The following is a 26,002-nucleotide window of genomic DNA, read 5'->3' on the forward strand; positions in this document are numbered from 1 at the left end:
ATTCCTGCAAGAAGTCTTAGAGTTCAAATGATAGTACGTACTTTGTGTACAAGATTACAGGATTTCAAGTAATTTAAATATAAATGAAAAGAAGAAAATGAAATCCTCTTTAGCATTATTAGGCGACTCTAATAAAAGGCCCAGCAATGGAGAAAGAAAAGAGGAGAGATAAAGAAAAGATTAAACCAAAAAATCCACAGATGAAGGTGCCTAGAGTCTCGTTTACTTGTGAAATGAAAGCTGACATGTCAATATCAGCTGGGAAAGTTACAGGTAATTTCAGTGTCTCTAAACATTTCAAGGCAGTGCTAGAACAAAATCATTGAGATCTATATCAGTAGTGTAGTTGTAGCATCACAAATTTATTCTGTATGTGTGTGTCTATGTGTGTGTGTGGTTTTAATAAGTTACTCTAAACACACTCTGTCAAGCTATCCTTTGTTCCTATTATAAAAGTGTCAACTCTGAAATGAACAACAGGTTCTCGAAAGTGTTGGTCTCAAATACAGGTTATATGGGAATTATAATATAACATTTTCCCTCTGTGGTTTGCAGCAAGATAATAGATAGAGGCTGTTGAAGAAAATAAGGAACAATGATAGAACCATAATATTACTTAGAGGTTAGACACCAGCTACACTAAACCAGTTAACCAACTGTATGATTACACCCTTGTTATTTCTCTAGAATATTTGCTTTGTTTTATTATTAGATTTTACACAAAATACTGTCAACCATTTTGGTTTTGTCATTCTTCTTATTTTTTTCTAAACATTTTCTTTTCTTTTTTTTTTTTCTCTCCAGATATCTTCAACAGATTTGAAGCTACCCCTGAACATAGTCAAACACAACAATGGTGTGTGTGTGTGCGCGTGTGTGTGTGCGTGTGTGTGTGCGCGTGCACACACACATGCATGCACAGGAGCACATGCTCGTCCTGGGCCTTGAACTCAGGGCCTGAGCACTGTCTCTGAATATTTTGTTCAAAGCTAGCCCTCTACCATTTAAGCCACAACTCACCTTCCAGCTTTTTAGTGGCTAATTGGAGATGAAAGTCTCACTCTCAGGTCTTTCTTGCCTTGGCTGCCTTTGAACCATGATCCTCAAACCTCAGTTTCCTGAGTAGCTAGGATTACAAGCATGAGCTACCAATGTCTGACCTTACCACCAATTTTCAATCACATCCATTCAGTCTCTGCTAATTAGATATTGGATCAGCACCACTATTTTCTACTATAACTTGCAGATATATTTTCAAACACTACCTCTTCTTTAAGACAAATAGGATAAACAAGCATGCTGTTTGAAGTTCTTGGAGTATTTCTTAGAGTCCTGGAATAATTTCTCAATTATATTGTCCAGGGCATTTCTATATACTGTGAGGCTGAAGACATCTAATTCACATTATCCTTTATGCGCGAGGACATGTTTTACTCAGTCAGCTGATGGTAAAGCATTCCCCAAGAGGCCACAGCATGGCTGAGAGGTTGTAGGTGGTGTTGTAGTGCTATTAATCCATCTAATATGAACAAATACCCAAACGAGCATAATCACTGACTTCCAGAAGACTTTAACACAATGTCTGATCTTTAAGAATTGGGGCTATTTTCAAATATGTACTTTGTAGAAACCCTAAATTCTGAAAATTTCCCTACTGTAATGCAGGGACTCTAGAAAATAGTTTCATGATACAAAGAGGAAACTTGAAGAAGGTTATCACATTCTGGTTATATACCTAAGAAACAAAATCTCCATTATATTCAAAGGGCCCTAGACCTGTCAAATAGTCAAGGTCCCAAAATTATATTATGATAATTCAACTCAGATTTCTACTTGTCGTATGCCTAGAGCTTTTCAACTTACAAAATGAGAAATCTCTTTCATAGGTTCACAAGTAGACCTAAAATTGTCCACTAGTCAACGCAAAGTACCTCTAGAGAAAAGAGCATTCAGATTCCTCCTTTGTCTATGTTCCCCCATTAAGTTAACAGCTCCTATGTATCTTTGATAGTTCAGAACCTCCTTTTGGCTACAGCTGCCTCAGACTCTCATCATCACTATTGCATTAAAGGATCTGAGTGTGATGGAAGAATTTTTCATTTTCACTTCTGGGAGGCAGAGAATAATAGCAACAGTGTATTTCAAGTGTAAGGAACTACAACACAGATCTGTAAACTTCTCCTCATTCATTTTATTATGGTCCTTTCCAAAAGATTATTTTCTGGACTCTTTAAGAGAGTTAATAGTTGGCTAGAAGATGATATGTACATAATCATTCAAGCCTGGGTAAATATTTGGAGTATGCTCAGAAAATTGTGTCATGTCAGACATTTCTTAAACAGTCTCTGGTAAAGACTATGTATCAGTCAACAGTATGCGTTAGAGACTCTTCTCACTATTTGAGCTCAGAGATTCATTTGAAAATCTTTCATCAATAAGTTCAGTTCTACCAAGCATTCCATTCTTGCTAACTAATCTGAATACTTTTAGGACCCATTACCATCTTTTTGTTCCCCAAGCTTCTTTCTATATAAATTGAAAAATAGCGCAATTATTTTGCTGTATATTGCATTACCCATTGTTCATAGTTTGTAATTTATCCTCTGGGTCCAACTGGGACTTAAGTCGATTTAATGGTCTGGAGTGTATTATCCTCCTGAGGAGAATCTACAGTGACTTACAAATAGCATTATAGGCTCTTTATACAGAAGAAACCTACTGGCCAAGACATAGGGAAGACTTACATGTACTGTCAAACTATGGCTCTGTGTAGTTTAAAGGCTTAAGATTCTTAAAATTTTGAAAATCTGCCGGCATCAATTTTCAGTATCATCTCAATTTTTCTGAAATTTATCCCCTTCTCAATCCATTTCCCATCATTAACATAGGATCTTCTATATCAGAAAATTCAAATTGCATCATAAGTCAGCTATCCACAAGAAGAGACTTTAGGTTTTGTTTTTTGAACACAATAGCTACATAAAATGAAAGTCTTTTAATAGAGCTTCCATCAAATCATTCTAATCATTTGAACTGGCCTTACAGATTTCCAGCTCTGATCACATCATATTCTTTCTGCAAGTTACACATTGCATGATAAGCAGCCGACTGACTCAACTTTATTGCTTACTTTTAATACCTTGTTCCACAGTAATAAACACTTTTTATTAAGTTCCCAGGTGCTTTGATACAATTGTCTATAGGAGATAATTTTCCTAAGTTATCACTGCATATCCAGTGTGTATTTTAAATGAAAAAAAGATAAAAATGAAAGTACACAAAACCATTGTGTGTTTGGAAAATTATATTTTACTGCCCGGTACACTGAAGCAATACAGAATAGAATTCTTACTTGTTCAACTCAATGTGATGACTAATTAACTTATTCTCATTCAAGTAGCCAATTGATTGGTTTAAATTATTTTGCATATAATATTCCAATGTTGGTTTATGGGTTAAAATGATCTCTTACGTGTGTTAATTTTCATATCTGTTTAGTATGAAGGCATCAGAAAAAGAGATAGATTTGTGCAACTTTTACCAATTAGATTAAAAATCTACTATTGGGTCCCAAGGAAACCTAACTAGGAAAGGCATAAGGCGCCTAGTATTAAGTAGTATTGTGGGTTCCTATTGATTGGAGTGAGGCAGGAAACAGTCTTTCCAAGCATACCTTTTAGAAACTTCACAGGTTTCCCAAGTTGCAAAGAGTCATTAGTTAAAAAGAAAAAGAACAAAATAAAAGCAAGAAGAACAAAGTAGTCACAATATTAACATCAGCTAGACATATCTGCCAGGAATACTAATCTTTGGACAGAATTATCTATTCCCTCATTCTGACATAAATAGGATTTATTGTCAAGATAAGAGAGAAACACATTATGACCTCCATATGTTCTGGCTGGGTGAGGAGGTGTGTGGTGCCTTAGGGTAGAACACACTCACTTTTGCTATGTTTACTGTTAAATTTCCAGGGATTCATTGGGAAGCCAGGTAGATATCTGTTGCAGTCCAGCACAATAAGTAAGGATAGTTTAGGACATAGAGAAATTCTACTGCCTGTTGTTATTCTCCACTGTCTGGGAAGAGGAGAAATCTATTTATAGTCCCAGAGGGAAATAGAAGTATTAAATTCCATTTGGTTTCAAAGTTGAAGAATGAAAACAGTGTAAGTCACACAGAGGGAAAGAAACATAGTAGTTCTTGGATGAGGCCAAGTTTGAATGCATGCAGGGTCCTGGGATGTGGTGATGAGAATACTTTATGCAATTAGTAGAAATGTGTAATTTCAAAATTTTATGCTTTAAAAATTATTTGATTCATGCAAAGTCAATTAATCTATTGGCATAAATAAATTTTCTTTATATTACATACTTGCTCAAATGTGTACATGAAAATCAAATAAGCAGATAACTTCATGAAAGAAAATAATTCCTTTTGTTTTCTTTCTGTTTTCTTCTTGCTGCCTTCGTTCCTTCCTCTTCTTTACTTACTCCCTTATTTCTTTCTTTCCTTCTTTTGTCTCCAAAGTTCCCTCCCTCCTGCCCTTACTCTCTTTCTCCTTCCCTCCCTCCCTCCTTCTCTCTCTGCCTGCCTGCCTTCCTTCCTTCCTTCCTTCCTTCTTCCCTCCCTCCTTTCCTTGTTCCCTCCCTCTCTCCCCTTTCTTTCTTCCCTTTTTTTCAAATATGAAATTGAGATGTTAGTATCAGTGCTTCCAAGTCCATCTAACAATTTAAACCTCAACTATATTGCTACTGTCTGCATGACTTTGAGTATTTACCTTAACTGCCTTTATCTCCAATTTGTGATGGGAAATGTTGATATGTAATCATTATACTTCCTCAATTAACTGCATATTAAGCATATATCTGTGCTTATAGTACAGAAACTCCAACCCTTTTCTTTGCTTGGGTGGATATGATTGCTTCTGCCCCCCATTACAACTGCCAAGATGGTTTCTTGGTTAAATATTCTGAAAAATAATTTGAATGCTTTATTATATCCCAGATAAACCATAAGGGGTATGCAGAGATGATAAGCAGGACATGTATGGAGTAGTCCCCTCAGTAGATCATGATCGACATTAGAGATCCCCCTACAAATATCTCTGAAATATATTACAGCCAATTTTCCTCCCACTCTGAGTCTTCAATGAAATATTTTTATTTCAAAGTGATTTTATGAGAAGTGTTTGTTTCATATTATATGTTGCAGACTACTATATATATATTTATATTGGTATCTTTAAAGATGTACAAATAGGTTTCAATTCAACATGTTGATTTATGGGTATCATGCATCTTGATCAATGTCATAATTTTTTAAATTTTTTATTTTATTGTTAAGATGTTGTACAGAAGGGTTACAGTTACATAAGTAAGGCAATGAGTACATTACTTGTCGATTATTGTTACCCCTTCCCCTTCTTGTTGTTTTCCCGCTATCCCTTCCCTCCCCCACCTCCCACACTCCTAACCCTCTCCCCCATCACCTCCTGAAGTTGTAAAGTTCATTTCCAACATACTGTCCAGTAGGTATCTTTGTTGCAATGGGTCATCCTGTGTCCTTATTTCAGAGTTTTGTTATTCCCCTTCCTCTCCCTAGATTAAACATATGTATGTACAAGATGCAGGATATCAAAATAGAGTACAGTGACAACAGGGGATAAGCCATAGGGGAAAGAACACACAAAGGAAACAACAACAACAAATAATGAAATCACATGGTACATTTAAAACAGTAACAATAAAGACAGACTTCTTGTGTCCATGTCTTGGGGTTCATTCCACTTAGCATCAACTTATATGGTCATTTGTACATGTTTTTTTTTTGAGCTTTTCAGCTTATCTGATAAGATTATCCTATATGGATGCTAATTATTGCAAATAAAGGAAACCATAGGATCTAAATTTCTTTGGGACTGAGTACCTTTACTTAATATGATTTTTTCCAAGTCCATTTCCTAACAAAGTGGGCAGTATTGTTCTTTCTGACAGAAGCAAAGAATACCATTGTATATATGTACCACATTTTCTTGATCCAGTCATCTACTGAGGGGCATCTGGGTTGGTTCCATATCTTAGCTATGGTAAATAATGCTGCGATAAACAGTTGGGCTGGTAGCTTTGATATGGCCTTGTTTGTGATACTTTGTGTATATGAGTGTCATAATTTTTATTTAACTTTTTCATTTTGAGCTGCTCTGGATTTGAACTTAGATTCTTAGTACTTTTCGGGAAAGTGTTTGTGTTTTACTGTTGGAGCCATAGCTCCAGTCTTTTGTGCTTCAGTTGGTTTGCAGGCAGGGTCTTCTTTGTCTTGGGTCTAGGCTTGGACTATCATCCTCTATCCTCTATCCCAAGAGTAGACCAGTATTCCCTTCTTTGTATTTGAGATGAGGTCATGCTATTTTGTCTAGTCTGGCTTCTAACCACAACTGTGTTTGTAGCTGTGAGCTCTTTGGATATAAACCACTAATGCCCAGGTTTCAATTAACTTTTTGAAATAAAATGTTTTTCATAAGCAAAATGTAATGTTTCCAAGAGAGTAATCGTATATGTTATGGTGCTAAAATTCCCTTGTCAAAAATATTTACTAATCTTTAACAAATTCAAACATTTATATGTAATAGTCTTGTAATAGAAATCTTCAAATCAGTACTGTAAGGTATGATATGTAATAAATCCATGCTCATGAGCAGGACCATGCACTAGGTACCATGGATACAGAGAACCATCTGCTGGCTGCCATGGGTACACAGATACTGTACAGCTGTGCCACCCATTATGGCATCTGCTCCTCCCCCATGAATACTGAGAACTTGTCAAATGTGCAAGTCTATTTGAGAAGTCCTCTTAGTGTAACATCCCCATTAGATATATGGCAATATTCTAGTAGGATGTACGCAATAAATCAATATGTATAAAGAAAAAATATTTTCTTCATGTTGAATTAAATAATATAAAATATGAGATAGCTTTACCTCATTCTGTGTGTGTGTGTGTGTGTGTTGATGCTGGTACTTGAATTCAAGGCCTTGTGATCTCTCTCTTTTTCACTGAAGGCTCACACTCTACCACTTGAATCACAGTTCCACATCTGGATTTCTGGTAGTTAAGTGAAGATAAGAATCCCATGGATTCTTCTTCCTGAGCTGGCTTCAAAATGTGATCCTTAGATTGTCAGCCTTCTAAGTGGCTAGAATTAATGGTTTGAGTGATTAGTGCCCAGCCTTCTTTTTTTTTTAAGATATGGTTGTACTGAGTTACCTATGTGGCCCAGGCTGCCCTTGTACTTGTACTTGCATTTTGCCTGCCTTTATAGATGAAACAAAAGGAGCCTTCTAATTAAAATGATTGTCATTATCATCACCACTACTAGCATTATTTTCATTAGTACTATTTACAATACATAAAATATTAAGGGACTTAATGCTAAATATTTAGATCCATTATTTTGCAATATTGCTATGAATAGTACCCCTACTGTTCTATAAGAATATAACCTAAACAAGACTTGAAGAATTTATGCAGTCTGTTCAGAGTCACAAAAATATGAAATAACAGAGCTATCCTTAAAATGTATGCTTTTACAAATATTATTGACTGTTCAATTTTACTGTAATTTTTGAAGTGGCAGCTGAGATACTATTTCTACTTTTAATACCAAATAATAAACCATCTTTTACAATTATGTTTCCATTATAAATGAATGATTATACATTACTAAAATAGTATTCTGCTTATAAAATGCTATTCTAATTGTTTAAAATCTATTTCTATAACTCTGATTTGCATGTTACTTCTTCTGATATCCAGAGATTTTTGATGGCAGTGTTTTGCCATTATAGTTCCAATGGAAATTCTAGAATCCCTTTTTGTTCATTGTGCAAAACTAAAATATTAAAATGTGATTGAATCTCAGGCTCTATCTTCCATTCACAGTTTGTATTCTCATCAAACCTCTCCCTTCAGCCTAGGATGAGGGAGGCAAGCCTGTTTATCTTCTCTGTTCTTGCATCTAGACAAACCATGGCAAAGCCAGAAATGAGGGTAGTATTCTTGAGAACCTCAGTGTTGGAATCCTGATACCTTCAGTGGAGACATCATATGGTTGTGGCTCTTGGCAAGCAAGCCCTTTGCAAGCTGCAACCCCCCAGTGCCATGAAGCACAGTTATCTCAGCTGAATGGTATTCAAAGAACACATGAACATGACAAAATCAATCTTTCATTCTCTAGATTGAGAGTGGTTTTACATACAGAAATAATGAACCAGAACAATACACTTCTATTGTGTGTTCTTCAAACCCCATCCAAATTTTATCAATATGAGTTATCCCTCCCAAAAAAAGTATCCTTTCTAACAACAGGATCTAGTTTAAAAATGTGACTATTTTACAAAATCTGGTTAGATATACTTTTATGTAAGATTTCCTTATGCTAATGTTAGATTATGCATTTTTCTGTCGGGGCACCGCATTCTTCTCAAACTTTCCTGTTGTGTGGCACACAAAGTCACTCATCCTGTTCCTGCTCCTATTCACTTTGATACTAAAGTAAAGCAGTCTGAGGAAATATTTTGAAACCATATAAAATGTCCCATTTCTTATCAAACATTTCCTTGTTTACTTCTTACATAAGCAAAAGAAGACACAGATTTTTATTTTATCCTATTATATGAGCTGTTGTATTTATCTATTTTGATGTTCCAATTGTCCTAGATCTTGTATGTTCTTCTTTAAACTAGGTTTGGGGTTCTTTTGATATACCTTTACCATTCTTCACTAGAATGTCCTGTATTTCTGAAATAGGACACTGTCTCTACTTTCTATCACAGTAAGCTGTCCAGACATTTTTCTGTTTCCTGGAGTTGGAATCAACCTTTGCTTTAAGAAATCCTAGTCTAATTTAGGTGTTTAAAATGCAATATATGGGATGAGCATCACTGGATCAAGTCTATATTCCTGCACTCTGATAGATCAGAGTTCAAAGAAAGCTCATGGAGAATGCCTCTTCAATTAACCAGAGAAATGTCACAGGGAGGTGTGACTCAAGGGCAAAGCATCAGCTGTGAGCAAGTAATTTGAGAAAGGAAAGAATGCTCTGAATTCAAACTCTGGTATCTACAGTGAACAAACAAGTCTCTTTCCTAACCTACACTGTGTCAATTCTCGAAGGCTGTATAATTTTACCCCTATATGTTTACCTTATTTTCTTATAGCAAATAAGTTTTGATAAATGTGTATATAAGATATTTTGGCTACACCCATAACCTGATGTTAAGCGAAATGAACCCAAGATAGGGACACAAGATATTGTATCTTCCTTGTTGTTCTTTTTAATGTACTTATAATGTACTATGTGACTTATTTTTGTCTCTTTGTACATTCTTCCCCCCATGGTACAACCTCTGTTGTCTGTATTTGATTCCAGTGTCCTGCATCTTGTATATACATTTTTCCAATTTGGGGAGGGGAAGGGAAATAACAAAATGCTGAAATAAGGATACAGGATGATCTCTTGTAACAATGAGATGTACAAGACTCTATGTTGAAAACATACTTTACAACTTTGTGGGGGTCAGGAGGATGGAGGAGTTGGGGAGGTGCTGAGGAAAGAGATGGTAGAGAAAAACAAAGAAGGAGGTAAAAATGCTCAATAGGAAATAGACTCATCACCTTGCTCATGTAACTGTAACTCTTCTGTACTGTATCTTTACAATAAAATATATATATTTAAAATATAAAAATAATTATAATTAATACTTTACCCAGGTCAAACAACAGGCAAATCCTGAGACATACATATTGTATTTCACAAATTATTTCACTGGCAAAGTATAAAGGTGTGTTTACTTAAACACATTTTGCAAATTGAAATCACATGAGAATCAATTATGCAAGTATCTTTCTAGTGATGATTGACTATGGAAAGCCTGAATCACAACAGTATAGAATGGTTGAGAATTTTATTAGGTCATCAGATCATCCTCTACATCAAACAAGAAGGCATTACAACTATTCAATAGAATGTTAATTTTCAGAAAATGCAGCTATTTTAGTAAGCCATGCTTTCTAATATAATGCATAAGAAGGTTATAAGACAGAAGTTAAAAGTTTTACTGTATATAATATTATGCCAAGAATAGTGTAAGGTAATGGGGCACATCTATTTCTGACATATTCTTCACATCAGGAAATTCAGTCTTCAGTTGTGATGGTAGTTATAGAAATAATACTAATATATTTGTGCTGATGGCAAAAGGGGGGAAATTTTCAACTCTATGCTCTTAGAGGCTTAGACTATTAAGAAAATTAAATTGTCATAACAAGATTAACAGGGGAAAAAGAATAATACACATTTTACATGGCAAGGGATTACTGTTAAGCAATTAAAGAACCAATAAAGTAATTAGCACCAGTACAGGACATTTAGGTACTGAATTAGATGAATTTTTAGTTATAAAGAAACATCTACATTATTGAAGGGATCTTAAAGATAAGATTGTTCTCTGATTTGGGGCTCTTCAGAAGAGCATATTTCATATGAAATGTCATCTACTACCTCTTGACAGACTGCATGAAGGTCAAAGTGATCTTTTTGTTGTATTTGCTGTTTATCGAATGTCTTTGTTAAAATAGTCAATGTGCTAGAACAATATATTTTATTCTTTTCAAAGGCCAGACTAGTGTTGAACCCATCTTGAATTCATATGTAGCAAAGACTTTCCAACCAATCAGCATTCAGCAAGAAGGAGGGTGAGGGGACATTAGACTCCCATCTTCTTCATGGAAGTAGACTGAGCACAGAACAAATCATTACAGAACATGTTCCTGCACACAGTTTTTCTATTATTGAAGTATTTTTTGTTATCTAAGGGAAATGATTTACACAGTCAGACTAGAGAACCAGGCGTATTGAGAACATTGATGTTCCTAGCAAAGAGAGTAATATCAAAGTCGTATTAGTGTTTGAGTTGTTTTCCTATATGGGAGAAATATGGGAGTTTCTTAATCCTTTCTAACTAGGACTATGAATCAATTAGAGATAAAGCATTAAAAATGATATTTTTCTTAGCATAAGAGCAGAATCTACATTGCAATAACTTTTTCTTATTTTCAGATACATCTTCAGTGAAAGTCATTTAAACTAATTTACTTCTATTTCTACACTAGCAGAGTATAACATACTGTGATAAAAAATCAGTGAAATTTATCTTGCAACCTGTCTGTGCTAATGGAATGAGGTGGAGAATTACAATTAACAGATTGTCCTTTTCTTCCATCTTGGCTTTTCTTTAATATCCCTTTTTCTTTCAGCCATTTATAAATTGCTAATAGTTCACATTTTGAGTTTGTCTGTCTTTGAAGACTACTGGTGATATTTAGATTGGTTATGTTTTACTGAATTCTAAATAGAGGGTTATATAATATCTTGGAGTCTGTGTTGTTATAAATTTAAGTATAGTGAATTCAGCAGAAATTTGTAAGAAATAATTTTTTGTAAAAAATAATTTTATAAGAAATAATTATGAGTTTTTCATTATATCAAGGCTCAGGACAAACATGGGACAAATGCTCTGTCAATATTTATTATTATTTACAATAATGAGAATCACCGACTAAATTCCCATGTATTGCTCTAAATATTTACCTTCCCATGTTAGTAAATGAACTCAAGGACAAGATCAATCATCTTAGTGTTTACAAACAATAAGGAGAGTTGCTTGATCTAGAGGAGTAGACATAGAGAAATACAGAAAATGCAGAAAATCCGAGCATTCTGACAAATTTGTCCCATGCAAAATGTGAGTAAACACAAATAAATGTTTATTATATAATGTATTTAATTTAGGTAAATGTATATTATACAATACATTATAGTACATAGCTATATGTATACATCATCTATAAGATGTGTTCATACGTGTGTGTGAGCACGTACACACATGTGTGCACATGCATGCAAGTACTGAGGTTTGGACTCAGAGCCCTTTGCTGTTACTTAACATTTTGTACTCAAAGCTGGCACTCTACCACTTGATCCAAGACTCCATTTCTGGCTTTTTGCCACTTACTTGGAGATAATACTTTTCTGCTTAGGCTGGCATTGAACCACAATACTCAGATCTCTACATATTTAGATCTCTGCTAGAATTACAGGAGTGAAGAAAAGAAGTCTTAAGAGGAAGACATTGTTAGCCTAACCTTCTCCATCTTTCTACTCAGTCTGCCACCTTACACCTTCAGCAAGGTCTTCTTTAAAATCAGATGACATAGGCTTTTACCTAAACTAGTGACTCAGGTAGCTATGATCTCAAATCGCAGCCCCTCCCCCAAATGCAATTTCCCTCTCCTTTGTTTGCAGCTACAAGTGTAAACGTTAACCCCTTTCAAACACAGTTCTCCCACATGAATCCAGCCCTAGAAAACTGTGCTTATAGTCCGGAGCTGCTATTCTCTGCCCTCAAAGTAGCCTGTCAAGTTACTGGCATTAAATTTCTTTTTCTTTGTATCTGACCAAGTGTCCAAATGATTTTCTTGGGGAAGCCTTTCACTTTTAATGTCCGCTCCTGGTCAGGAATGTGGTAAAATGAGAAGTTAAGATAAATTAGAGTCCTCATGTAAATGTTCAGTAAGTTTCTCTTAGTCTATGGAATAGTCAAGCCAAAAAAAAACTAAGAAATTAAATTTTCTTTCTACTTTTAATCAGATAGATGATTAATATTAATATTTCAAGTCTCTCTCTGTGTTCTGTTCTCTCTCTAATTATAATCTGCCTCTTCTTACTCCTTTATTACTATTCCCACTACTACTCACCTGATCCTTTAATAAGAAAGCCATTCTCATTTCTTTGCCAGAATTTGCTGGATTCAGTATCTGTTTTATGTTCTTTGCTGCCTACCATGTTTACTATGGACTCCTAGTTCAAACTGGTTCTTTTCTCATTTGGAATTGTAGAAATGTACATCTGTGAAAATGGAGCTAGAGAAATTGAGGAGATAGCTGATATTGGGAAAGATGGGAGAGAACAATGGAATGGGTGGCATTGATCAAGATGCATTGTACCCACAAGACCCCGGGTACAACTACTGAAGTTCGAGAAATATAAAGTAAAATAAATAAAATACGAATTTAAGAAAAAGCATTTGGAAGTAAAGAAGTACATTTTCAAGACTTAAAAAGCCAAGAGATTTTATGTCCTCATGGTATATACTAAGGAATAATGTGGCTAGATTCTAAAGTCATTGTGCTTTTAATTTCATTAAGGAAACTCTGGAATGTATGGTACAATGAATGCATTAAATTACATCCTACTAGCTCTATATAATATATTCAGCTTTTCTACTTCCTCAGCAACACTTGAAAAATTTACCTCCGATATTCTGTTATTACAAGAATGACAATGAAGGGCTTTACCTGCTTTTATTTGCCTATAATCTCATCCTTTAAAAGGATATAGAATATCTGATTTATCTCCTTGTGCTCAGTCCTGAGAGAACACAATAAACAAGAAATCCTTCAGATATGCTTGCTTAATTGAACTTTATTGAGGATAAAATTATTGTTGATTCAGTTTTCTACATACATAGGTATTAGACTGATACTATATTGATTTGAAATTGATGAACAATGCATGACAGATATTGCCAGGATAAATATTTACTGACTTTTTCTACTATTGTTGTAATATGTATACATACAAGATTTTAATAAGTATCTCTCTAATCATAACTAGATCTCTTCTTTGTTGTTGGGATACCGTGTTTATACAATTCTGAATTGTGCCTAAGAAACACACAATTGTAGTATTAGATATATCATTGAGTTAGTTCTCATATGAATTCTTACATTCCACAGTGTAAAAGTGCATAAACACAAAGGAATCCTCTCTAACTTCAAAACTAGAATGAGAGTAAAAACAGATTTCAAAACAAATTACTCTAAAATAGCATGGCTGTCTCTGTGTATCCTAAAGTTCTAACAATTAACTAGTAATAAGAAAAGTTTTATATATTATTAAGTGTAAAAAATCATAACTCATGAGTATATTATTTAATGTGTTGTTCTTTCCAGATTAAATAAATATTTCCTATGTACTTAGATAAATCAGGAATAGTTTGAACAAAAAATCACGTCTCTTTGTGAACTCTTCATCACTTATTTCAATTTGTGAGGTAGAATGAAATTTGAAATTAAATAAAAGCACATCTAAAGATGTAACTAAAATAAAATTAATCTGAAAGTGCTGTTATATAGAAATGACCTTTCCAAAACACTTAACAAATAGATCAACATAGTGCCATTGTTATTATTTTCTTGGCTTATAATTAACAGAACCAATTTAGTTAAAACTGAGAAATAACCCTGCCCTCTAGTGGTGCTTAGTAAGTAGTAAGAAAAAAATAAGTGCGCGTGTGCGCGTGTGTGCACACACACACACACACACTCACTCACACAAAACTGTAAAAGCTATTTGGTTGTTATAGCACACTTATATTGATATACATTTGAATAAAAACAATAAAACCTTATAATTTTCAACAATAAATTAATGCATTGGCTCTGGATGTTATTTGGTAAAATTCATTCCCTGAGAGATTTAATAGAACATATTTCCCTAAATGAAAACTACTACAGAGCTCCTGTTTGGGAATGTTATTAATGTTATTTTGGGAATGTCTCAAAAATTTCCTATTCAAATCATGTACTGAGGGCTCACACCTGTAACCCTAGCTACTCAGGAAGCTGAGACCTGAGGATGGCCGCTCAAAGCCAGGCCAGGCAGGAAAGTCCATGAGACTCTTATCTCCAATAAAGCACCAGAAAACCACAAGTGGCACTTTGGCTACGGTGATAGAGTGCTAGCCTTGAGCTGAAGAGCTGAGGGACAGTGCCCAGACCCAGAGTTCAAGCCCCATGACCAAAATAACAACAATAACAACAACAACAATAATAATAACAACAACAAAAATAATAATAATCCTATTCAGCATCCTGCCTTTTACTTAGCTATTCAGACCCATGTCAGTTCATTTTCCAATCCCTTCACCCTTGATTACCCCCTTCCACTCTGTTTTTATACAATTCCAAGTACAAAAAAAATCATTGCACCTGGTGTCTTTATATGCTTGGTTCATTTAACTTACATTATTATTTCATTTTCGTTGTCAAAATGGTAGGTTTATCATTTGCTTAAATGTTATTGTACACACACAGGCGCGTGCACACATACCACACACACAAAACACATATGTATGCATTTTCCCCATTTTTAGTGAGGCTGTGTATCATTCCATTTACTGTTATCCTATCTTATTAGAAACTTTCCACATTTTTAAATATTAAATATTTTTATGCAAGTAATATGCACTGAAAAGTAACTAGCTCTGGTGCCGGTGTCTCAAGCCTATAATCCTAGCTACCCAGGAAGCTGAGATCTGAAGATCTAAGTTTTAAGCCAGACAGGGCAGGAAAGTCTGTGAAACTCTTATCTCCAACTAACAACCAGAAAATCCGAACTGACTTTGTAGCTCGAAGTGATAGAGTGCTAGCCTTGAGCGACAAAGCTCAGGGACATTGCCCAGTCCCTGAGTTCAAGATTCTAGAGTGACAAATAAATAAACAAATAATAAAGAAAAGAAAAGAAAGTACATAACTACCATATAATGAGCTTTCTTTCTACATGCTAGACATTATGGTATAAAATTTCTTAAACTCATCAATTCTCATCATGGGTTCCTATTAGTTTTTAATTTACTTAGTTGTAAATTGTTATTCTTTGAAGATTTTTTTATTAGCATCTACTAATGGTACAAGGAGGAGTTTCACTTTTATGACTCCATAAAAACATGCCAAGTACCCTGATCAAACTCATTCTCTGTTACTATCCCTCATCTCTGCCCACTCTCTTGAAAAATTTTAAGACTCAATTATTCTATTAAGTGAAGTAAGCCAGGCCCAAAGCATAGGTCCCATGGTTTCCCTCATTTGTAATAACTAGTTTATGTCTGAGACAAGCAGAAACAGTCAGATAAGTTGATGGTAGGAAAAATGAACCCCAAGATAAGGACTCATATGGTTTTTCTTTCTTGCGATTGTTTCTAACATATTTATAAGGTGATTTCTTTGTTGCTTTGTATGTACTTCCCCCATGGTATAACCCCTGTTTTCACTGTATTTGATGTTGTTATAATTTGTGGAGGGGAAGGGAAAAACAAACCATTTAAATAGGGATACAGGTGGACCCATTGCAACAATAAGATGTACAAGTCATTATGTCAAAAAACAAACTTTACAACTTTGACAGTGGGGGTGGAGGGGAGATGGGAAGGGATGGGAAGGGGAAACAAAGGAGGAGGCAACAATGCTTGATAAGAAATGTACTCATTACCTTGCCCATGTAATTGTGAAACTTCTGTACGATATTTTCACAATAAAAAACTTATTAGTGAATAAAAAAATGCATGTAAACTAGTTTGATCACATTTATGCTCCCTTCCATAGTTTCCATTGAAACCTGTTTTACCTTTCCACCATTCTTTTATTTTTTTAATCAGTTTTAAGTTTAAGAAGGTGTTTTACCATGATATGTTATATATGCAAATGCTTTATTTTAGTAGAATTATATTTTTTACTTTTATTTGCACTTGATATTTAAGTATATAAATTCTTTATACATTTTGGGTATTAACTTTAATACATTCTATTGGTTACTCTTTCAACTTTCATTTCTTTTTTATTTTTATTTTTACTTTTTGGAGCTTTGGATTTTCATGCAGTCTTACTTACTTATTTTTGCTTTGTGCTGTGTTTATATTTGGTGGCATATCAAAAATGTAATTGTGAACAGGAATATCATGAAACCATTCATTTTATATTCTCAGGTTGTACATTTAATTCTTTAATCCATTTTGATTTTTTGTCTATTTGGTCCTATAATGGCCTACTTACTATTGTGTATGTGGATATTCATGTTTCTCAATATCCTTTATTTTTATGATCTTTCCTTTTGTGTATCCTCAGTATGTTTTCTGCAGATTATTAGCAGTAGCTGAGTGAGTCTATTTCTGGTATTGACACAGAAACAAGTTAGAAATGTTAGTTTCCTCTCTCTCTCTCTCTCTTTCCCTCCTTCCTTCTTTCCTTCCTTCCTTCCTTCCTTCCTTCGTTCCTCCCTCCCTCCCTCCCTCCCTTCCTCCCTCTCTCCTTTCCTTCTTTCTTTTTCTTTTTTGCCAGTCCTAGGGATTGAACTCAAGGCCTGGACATTGTCCATGAGTCCCCTTTTTTGCTCAAGGCTAGAAATTTACCACTTGAGCCACAGCACCACTTATGGCTTTCTGAGTAGTTTAGTGGAATAGGAGTGTCAGGGACTTTCCTGCCCCTGCTGGCTTCAAACAGTAGTCCTCAGATCTCAGCATCCTGAGAAACTATGATTGCAAGCATGAACCACTGGTGCCTAGTGCTGAATATATGTGATTAGAAATCTATATTCCCTGTTCTTTCTTTTTCTCTTTAAAAAAAAGTTTAAGAACAAATTTTTCACTTTTTTTACACTGTTCTTTTTAGTTTTAGTTAGATTGATTCTTGTATGTAATAAATAAATGGACCACTTCTATGTTCTAGAGAATAAGTGATCAATTATGTCTTAGGGAAATCAGAGTAAGATTTCATTTCTACAGGCATATACAGTCATCACTGTTTTGTTCTCTCTGTCATGCTAAGTTGGCTGATATCTAGTAAGGCTGAAGACGATGAGAATACCACTTTAGATGGAAAGGAACCCCTGTTATCACATCCAAAGGCAGAGAAACAATTTTGACTATAAGTCTAACAGTAAATGCAGTAAAGCCAGCAATGCAAAACCTACATAGAAATATCAAGCATTTCTAGTAGAACATTTTAATCTCTATTATAATTAAAAGCCTTTTGTTTAGTTGATAGAAACACCTTTAGGATGATTAAGATAGGTAAAAACCTAACCATAAGTGTATATTTTAATTGCTTGGCATTTCTTAAGCAAGGCAAGAAGGAATTTGTCTCGGGGATATCAGCCAATGTTATAAAGAAAATGTAAAAGTAAAGTAATTCAGACTGTAACAGCTATGGTGGAAAACTCTTAAAAGCCTAAATATGAAGCCGTATATCTGTTATTTGTAGCATAATTAGGCAATATCTTTGGGCATAATAAAGCTACATTAGTTTCTTTGTTTAGTTTTGTTTTCAGATGTATTTCATTAGTAAAGGGAAGTTCACATTGAGTTCACACTTTCAAAAAAGGCAGGCATGGATGAATAGTGTAAGAAGCAAGCGCCAAGCATCTGATAGACATGTTTTCTAAACAACTTTATTCCTAATAGTAGTAACTAAGAAATTGTAATTGTAATTTTTTTCATCTCTTCAAAATCTCTCTGGAAAGAACATAATTAGAATGCACTCAGTTTTATAAGTTCCTCTGCTTTTGCTTGGAAAAGAGCACAGTTTTAGGAGGGAAAGAAGAGGTAAAAATCAACATTAGTTACTGCCTGATGGCTCCAGTGTTCTTTGCACATACATTGTTAAGGTCTGATTGTAACCTGAAAAGTGCTGTAATGTTTGGGAAATTAAAATTTCTTTTAAATGACCATCTAGATAAATTTTATGTCAACAATGAGACAGGAGATTAAATGGGAATGTGGTAGGGAGAGGCTAGAAAATAGAAAGTAAAGAGAACATTCAATATTACAATGGAGTCAGGATAGTAATCATGGTGGCTAAGTCACTAAGTTCTATTTCTGCTGACTTACTGAATGACCAAGATAGTCTTTTTCCTTCATAGTGTTCAAATGATTTATTCAATAATAATTACTAAATTAACAATTAATTGTAGTATTCTGTTGCATGAGGCATTAGAGAAAAGGAACACGATGTATTTATATTTATATGCTTAAGCTCTTTGATCCAGACCAATCTATTTCTCAAGTCTACACTTTAATTTTATCTGAAATGAAGGAAATCATATCTTCCTTTTAGAAAAAATCAGGAAATTTAGTGAATAGTGTGTGAAAAATATAAACAACAGTAAGGTGTATATGATTATCAATAAATAAATAAAGATCAACATCCAATTATCACTATAATTATATATGTAATTATACAAGTAATTATAATTATAAATGACTATAATGAGCTTGGATGCTAAAAATTTACTTTTGTGGTTATTCACTATTTGACAATGCTATTGACTGTGGACACAATGATTTTATTAAATATGATTTATTAGTTGGCTCTTTTATGGGTTCTGCTTTGGGTTTTTTAATTTAAAACATTATTGACCTAAGCCAAAGTTGGAAATATTTTCTGCAAAGAATTTGTTGCTGAAATGTGTATAATTTTAGATATTATATTTAAATTAATGATTCCATTATAAGTTCATTATTACATATAATTCAAAATATGGTCTAGGTTTATATACAGGCATATAAATATCCTAGTATTTCACTTCACTTATTTGAAAGACAATTTTTAAATCATTGGGTTGTATCTGACTCATTCTTGAAAATTAGTTTGTCTTTGAGTAATCAGGGCATTTTGTTCTTTGTATATTCTGTTGCATTATTCAAACTGTGTATCTTTATATAAATAACTCCACCTTGTTTATGATTAGAATAAAACTCGAAATCATTTAGTGTTAACTCATTGTTGAAAGCATTTCTCCTAATTTACACATATACATAATAATCATATATAATAATTTTTAGCTCCTGACAGGGTTATTTGTGCATACATCGATAAACTCTTCTTGGATTTTACAAATGTGAGATTCTGTGGGAGTAATTCTGCATAGAGAAGTACAAGAACTAGACAACTCAAACTATAAAACATTGCAATAAATGTTAAAATAAGACCCAAATAACTGAGTTGTTTTGGCTGGTGTCAGAAAGTTCAAATTTTTATTTTTATTATGTTTTTCAAGGGATTTGAAAAAATGACTTCCTTGCCATCCATGTCTTCAATGCACTCTGAATTGGTACATTGAATACAAATTCACCATCCTATCATCCTTTTTTCTGACTCCTCCTTTTTAACTTCACAGTTATTGAGTGCATATTAATTGTACATACAGGTTTCACCACCATGCTGTTCTATATGTCCTTACAATATCTGATCATGTTCTGATGTAACATAGCCAGCCATGCAGTGAATATTTATATACATATTCTTATATACAGAAACTTTTGTTGATGATATTAGATTATTTTTACATAATGATGTCAATATAAAATATATTTGTACATGTTTACTTACATATTGGATAATGCTATACTTTTGCTTTCTGTTCAGTATCTACCTATTTCTTTCTCTGTCCCCTAGTCTTTTTTCCCTTTCTTCCCATCTTCCTTTCTCCCTCTCTTCCACTCTCTCTGTCCCTCCCCCTCTTTCTCCTTGCTTCTTTTCTTTACTTCCATTTTTCCATTCTTTTTGTTCTTTCTTTTTCTTTTTTTCTTGCTCCCTCACTTTTTCCCTCCTTCCCTCCTTCCCTCCCTCCCTCCCTCCTTCCCTCCTTCCTTCCTTTTTTCCTTCCTTCCTTCCTTCCTCTCTTTCTCTCCAACAATACAATGTCTCCTTCTGTTCTTGGCAGTTGCTTTATCAGTTTGAGCTTATGGCCTTTCTGTTGCTAGACAGGCACTCTACCACAATCTAGCTTTAAGTAGACTCTCTTTTCCAATTAGTGCAAGCCATGACCAATGTACTTCAGGCTTACCATGCTAAGTGAGAACACAGACAGCTGTCATTTTGTCCAGCTTTTCTTTATGAACATGGAGACTCAGATTTTTCAACCTAGCCTGGCCTAGAAATGCAATCATCCCAATCTCAGCCTCCTGAACCCAATTAAGGATGATTGACACTTACCACTGTACCTAGCTATGGGGCTGAGAAAGAGTTCTGCAAATTTTCCTCCCAGAATTTCTTTAAACCACTATCCTAAAATCTCAAATTCCCATTTAGTTTTGGTTATACTTGTGAATCATCAACATCTGGCTGGGCTTGTATTTTTCTGAGTATAAAAGTCTGTATAAAGATTTCAGCTCCTCAAATTAATAATAAAAATATTGACATTATAAAATCTTATTGTAAAAAAAATCTTATTGTGTCTCAGGTTTTGAATACTATGTAGAAAATGAATATTAAGCATGTGAAAGTTGTGCGGACATGTAAGTAACATGTTTCTCTGCTTTTTTTAAAAAACTAAAGAATCAACAAGAGAATGCATGAGTGCCAACTGTTATATCAAGCATTCCTGAAATCCTTTATTTTGCATAAATTTTCCTTCAAGATAATGATCTACAGTCATGTACTTCATTGTGTTTCTTTTCCTACTAATTAAGGATTTCAATTATTCTTTTTTTGTGTGTGGGGGGGGGGGGTTCCGGTCATGGGGCCTGAACTCTGGGCCTGGGTGCTGTCCCTCAGCTCTTCAGCTGAAGGCTAGCGCTTTACCACTTGAGCCACAGCACCACTTCCGGCTTTTTTCTTTTTGCTTGTGTGGTGCTGAGGAATTGATCCCAGGGCCTCAGGCATGCAAGGCAAGCGCTCTACCACTGAGCCACCTTCCCAGCCCTTCAATTATTCTTTTATTGGAGAATATTTTCCATCTTCTGTGACATGCTGCTATATAAATTTTTGTGAAATTAATATGACTCATTGTGATTCATTTATATTTTTACCAGTTATTATTTCAAGACTTTTCCATTAGCACTAAGTAAATATCAGTGACGTCTTTAAGTTACTTATTCACTATTTAGTTCTGTACTGACGTTTTTTTCTTGAACTTCTTGCATCCATTTTGTAGTTTTTATTTCAATCTCATTCTGTTGTTTAAATCTGTGAGCTTTCAGAAGCATCTCAAGATTAACAATCTCATTAAATTATTCTAAAAATATAAAATTAACATAACACATTGGGAATTTTCTGTTTCTTTAGTTATGACTGTTTCTTTGTTTATTGTGTTTAAATTGTTTTATAAAGAGGTTTCAAATCAACACTTCATTTGTGAGAAAAATTATCCTTGACACTGTCTTCCCATCTATCTTCCTTCATCTTTCCCAGCCCTACTATTCCGTGAAGTTACCTGGTTTCATTTGGATATGCGCATTGAGGGTTATGACTATTTTCCCTAACACATATTAATCTCTCCATTCATCAACTTCCTCTTCCCAGTAAACCTCCGTCATATCTTAACCATACTTTCCAGCCTCCTGGCATTTGTTTTTTTAACTCATTTTTCGTTCAAAAAAGTTTCTTCATTGAAATCTTCTTTTGTACGTATTGTCGATTTATGCGTACCTGCATATTACGCCATACATTTTCACATGGTTATAATATAGATCTAACAGCTTTTTTAACTTAAATTTTTATTATGTTTTTAACTCTTTTTAAATTTTATTTTGTGTCATTGTAAAGGTGATCTAAAAGGGGTAACAGTTACATAAGTAAAATAATGAATATATATTTCTTGTCAAACATTGTTACCTCCTTCCTCATTTTCTCTCACTCTGCCCCCTAACTCCTCGGCCCCCTGCAAATTGTAAAGTTCATTTCCAACATAGTGTCTTGTGAGTACCGCTGTTGAATTGGTTCATCCTTTCCTTTTTCTCACCATTTGGTTATTCCCCTTCCCTTCCCCAAATCAGATAAATGTAAATAAAAGATACAGGGTACAAAAACCAAAACAATGACAACAGGGTACAAACCAAAGGGAGGGGGTGGAGAAATAACTTCACACAGTAGCTTAAATACAAAACAAAAACAACAAAAATTAAATAAAAACCCTCTTGTTTCCATGTCTTGGGGTTCAGTTAGATTAGCAACATTTTATATGGTAATATACATCTATTGAGCTGTTGTGATTCTATCCTAGAACTATTCTAGACATATACTAATTATTACAAATGAGGAAAGCCATGGGGCCTAAGTTTCATTGGATCAGGCTTACTTCACTTAATATGATTTTTCCAAATCTTTCCATTTCTTTATGAATAGGGCGATGTCACTCTGATGGAAGCATAGAACTCCATTGTGTATATATACCACATTTTTGTGATCCATTCATCTACCTAGGGACATATAGGCTGGTTCCATATTTTAGCTATGGTAAATAATGATGTAATGAACATAGTTGTGCTGGTAGCTTTAGTTTGGCCTTTTTTAGTGTGGTTATTTGGGTAAATGCCCAGGAGTAGGGTTGCTGGATCATAGTGGAGCTCTATGTTTAGTCTTAAGAGGAAACTCCATACTGCTTTCCAGAGTGGTTGAACCAGCATACATTCTCACCAACAGTGTAGTAACATTCCCTTTTGGCCACATCCCTAGCAGTATCTGTTATTATTATAATTTTTTTTAATTTTGATAATGGCCATTCTAACTGGAGTGAGATAGAATCCCGATGTACTTTTAATTTGCATTTCTTTTATGGCCAACGATAATGAACATGTGCCTATTGACTATTCTTATTTCCTGCCCAGATAAGTCTCTTTTTAATTATTTAGCCCACTTATTAATGGGGTGGTTGTTTCTTTGAGGATTTGTTATTGGAAGGCTTAAACTTTTGAGCTGTAAGTCTATTTTTTATATGAAGCCCTCATTTGTTGTATAGCTAGTGAAGATCTTTTCCAACTTTATGGGCTTTCTATTTAACTTTGATAGCTAAGCTCTTTGCCATGCAGAAGCTCTGCGATTTAATTCAATCCCATTCATCCGACTTTTCTTTAATTTATTGTGTTTCTGGATCTTTATTTAGAAAGTTTCTACCTGTGTCAAGGAGCCCTAGCCTATCACTTATCCCTTCCTTCCTCAAGGAATCTGCTATGACTTCTGGGTCTTTGATACATTTGAAGTTGATTTGGGTGCAAGGTGATATATAAGGATCTAACTTCAGTTTTCTGTATGTGTATAGTTAATTCTTTAATTTATTTGGGCATCTTGTATTTCTCCTATGTCCACTGTTCAGTCTCTTGGAGCCTTTAATAGGGAGAAATACAGGGACTGGCTTTTTTAATGTTACCTTTGACATGCCAATGCATGGCTGGTATGTCCCTCAATCTTCTCTTCCTCTGAATGTAATTTCATAAGTGTCATGGTATGATGTTAAGTACATTTTGTATTTGTATCTAATAATTGCTAGAAATATTTTTCTTTTTTGATTTACTTGAAATATTTGAGAACAAACAATAAAAGTAATAAAGGTTTAAAACCTCTTAATTAATTAAATGACTTACCTAAATTATTTATATTCAGGATCCTTTTGTTCATAACTTCATGTAATGTGGATTTCATTAAGATGTAATACATTTTAGCCCCATTTTCATGCATCTTATAGAGTGTAATGTTTTAATATAGTTTCAGTACATGATTATTGAGCAGATAATTATAAATTCAGTGTTTAAAGCCAAAGATGTTGAACAAAAGTTTGATACATAGTTTTGAACTTTATTTAAAACAAACTCCCAATATATAGTAGAGACTTAAAACCTCTAAAACTGAAACATTTATTATTTTCTGTCCCCATTTGTAGTCTAAAAGCTGACAGAATGAAAACTATTTTATTTGAAATTGACTTTTTTAGATTCAGGACAACAATCAAATAAATGAGCAAAGAAGCTTTAGAAGCCAAATGTGGCCTAGATTTTCTCTTTTAAGAAACCTTTCTTTTTTGTTCCTTTCCCTTTTTTTGACCTGACTTAAAACTCACAGCTTCTTCATCCAGAATAGATAATATAAAATAGCATGAAGCAGACATTTACTTATACAACAGCTTTTCACAAGTCACGATTAACCTCCACTGCAGATTTTGTTTCTAAGTCATACCCTTTCCTTCCTGTGTCCAAAGTGAACAATGCTGAATTGCTATACACTGATGGCTTAAAAATCTGTGGTATTTCAAAATAAGTATCAGCTGGCCTGATTTTTCAAGACAGATAACATTCAGACAGGTTATATTCTAGGAGCATATACAAAGTCATGGTGTTTATACCAGTAAGTAAGGTAGTGAGTACCTTTCTTGCTGAACTTTTTACTCCCTCTCATTTTTTCTCCCTCTTTGCCCCTCCATCCCCCACCCCTCACAAAGTTGTACAGATCATTTCCAACATAGTGACTTGAGAGTATCACTGTTGCTTTGGTTCCCCTTTTGCTCTTTGTCTCACCATTGTTTTGGTCTCCTTCCCTTCCCTAATTCAGATAACCATACATACAAGTTCTTTTATTTGCATCTTATCCTGTCACCAGAAACAACTTGAACAAATTAAGCCATTCTGTAAAACCTATTGTGCTCACTCTCTGTTTTAGATAGTTGGTCACTTAACAACTAATAGATAAATGATGTGGTTCATGATTGCTGAAAGGTAAAGCATAGGACTAGGATTCCATGAGTCTTCATATTTAGTGTGGTGTCAAGAAACTATTAAAAACAGTGGCTGACCCAGAGAGATATTTGAAATGGAATCACATTTTGACAGCAGACACATGAGGAAAATATAGCTGTGAAACTCAAAGTGCTGGAATGTAATGCAGACATTTGAAACTTAGGATGTGAAGATCCAAACAATGTTCTTTATTTTAATATTGTAGCACAACTTCAATTTCATGATGACTATCATTGTTTTCAGAGCTGGCACGTATGGAACATATGTAATGCAGCAGATACGGCTTCAAGAACTGGAAGAGACAGATCCTGATCAAAACCCTATGTGTTCAATGTAATCATGATTCCTGCTTTACAGATGAAGAAGCCGAATCAGAGTAAAGATAAAGGACTTCTCTAGAGTCAAGAGATTATTAGTTATAGAGCCTCCTTTATATGCCTTATGGCCTCCAAGATAAAACAGAACTCCTATATTTTAACAATTTGAGACACTTCTCTTCAGAAATTATTGGCACTTTGGGCCTGGCTTACTTCACTTAATATTTTTTCCAAGTCTTTCCATTTCCTAACAAATGGGGAAATGTCATTTTTTCTGATGGAG

General features: G+C 34.3%; 1 long non-coding RNA gene across 1 annotated transcript in view; it reads left to right on the top strand.

The window, feature by feature from the left end:
- The window catches only part of LOC122108138, a 47,320-nt gene extending 21,332 nt beyond the window's left edge, over positions 1-25,988 (top strand). Inside the window, exon 3 of the long non-coding RNA XR_006147479.1 lies at positions 25,646-25,988. This is a non-coding gene — a long non-coding RNA (uncharacterized LOC122108138). The remainder of the gene's footprint in view (positions 1-25,645) is intronic.
- The last annotated feature ends 14 nt before the right edge of the window (positions 25,989-26,002 follow it).

This window comes from Dipodomys spectabilis, unplaced genomic scaffold (genome assembly GCF_019054845.1).
Source record: "Dipodomys spectabilis isolate Male_0828 unplaced genomic scaffold, ASM1905484v1 ptg000002l, whole genome shotgun sequence".
Classification (NCBI taxonomy): Eukaryota; Metazoa; Chordata; class Mammalia; order Rodentia; family Heteromyidae; genus Dipodomys; species Dipodomys spectabilis.